Source organism: Austrofundulus limnaeus, unplaced genomic scaffold (assembly GCF_001266775.1).
Source record: "Austrofundulus limnaeus strain Quisiro unplaced genomic scaffold, Austrofundulus_limnaeus-1.0 Scaffold315, whole genome shotgun sequence".
Classification (NCBI taxonomy): domain Eukaryota; kingdom Metazoa; phylum Chordata; class Actinopteri; order Cyprinodontiformes; family Rivulidae; genus Austrofundulus; species Austrofundulus limnaeus.
Window position 1 is genome coordinate 579,838 of NW_013952717.1, and position 1,049 is coordinate 580,886.

A 1,049-nucleotide genomic window follows, 5' to 3' on the forward strand; every position below is an offset into this window, starting at 1 on the left:
ATATATATATATACACACACACACACACACACACACACACATATACTGTTTATACATTCCGTTAATACACTGTATGTTAACTAATAATGTCTAATGTTACATCTACTCTGAGATCCCTGAAATAAGCCTTCAAAGACCCAGTGTCAACCTCCAGGGGACACTCAGGGACATTTAACCAAATTTAAGTGATGATATAACCTTCTGACAACTTTAAATGTTTTTAARTGCTCTACATTCATCTCTGTTTGGATTTACAGTCTCAGAAGTTATCACTGTCTCAACATATCAGATAAAAAGACACATGAAGGAGCTGAGGGAGACGAGTCGTCCTCATTGTCCAACGCTGGACATGTCTCTGTGTAAAAGAAGACTCCTGTTTGTCTTGGTCTGGTAACTGGAGCCGACAGCAGCAGTGTTCTCAGAGACTCTGCTCCCACAGCAGAAACACAATCCGGGCCTGAATCGGACCTCGGGGCAGAATGGGGACGGCAGATTACGGTGCTGAGAGGCGGCAGAAAGAGACGCTTTAACGGAGGACAGAACCTCTTTCTGAGTAACGAGCAGAAAATGAGACGCAATTATCTCTTCTCTGTTAACGAGGCGACAGCAGAAATGATTACCTCCCACACATTTCTGTTTACTGTCCACTGAAACCAGCCGAGACCCGGAATTTATTTTACCTTTTACAGCCATGTTGTTCATGTGGATCATTAAAATAAAAATACTCTTTATAAAGTGTTATTATCTATAACAACGTCCCACAGATACAGATAAAATCACTTTTATTCAACAAAAATCACCTCTCAGACGTAACATCGTTTACTGAAAAGTCCCGAGATCAGAAATGAAAAAACTCAGATAAAAGCTCTAATTTCACACACACACGCACGCACGCACACACACACACACACAAACTAGTCTATATATGGCATCATCCTGAGCTAATTAACAGGTTAAGAGCTAATGCTAATAATATTAGCTTGTATGCTAACTAACACGGATATCCTCATTAGTTATGGGAGCTAACACACACACATTATATATATATA

General features: G+C 40.0%; 1 protein-coding gene across 1 annotated transcript in view; it reads right to left on the reverse strand.

The window, feature by feature from the left end:
* kcnq3 (potassium voltage-gated channel, KQT-like subfamily, member 3) overlaps nucleotides 1-1,049 on the reverse strand; it is a gene marked incomplete in the record, with an annotated part of 58,210 nt that overhangs the window by 6,760 nt on the left and 50,401 nt on the right.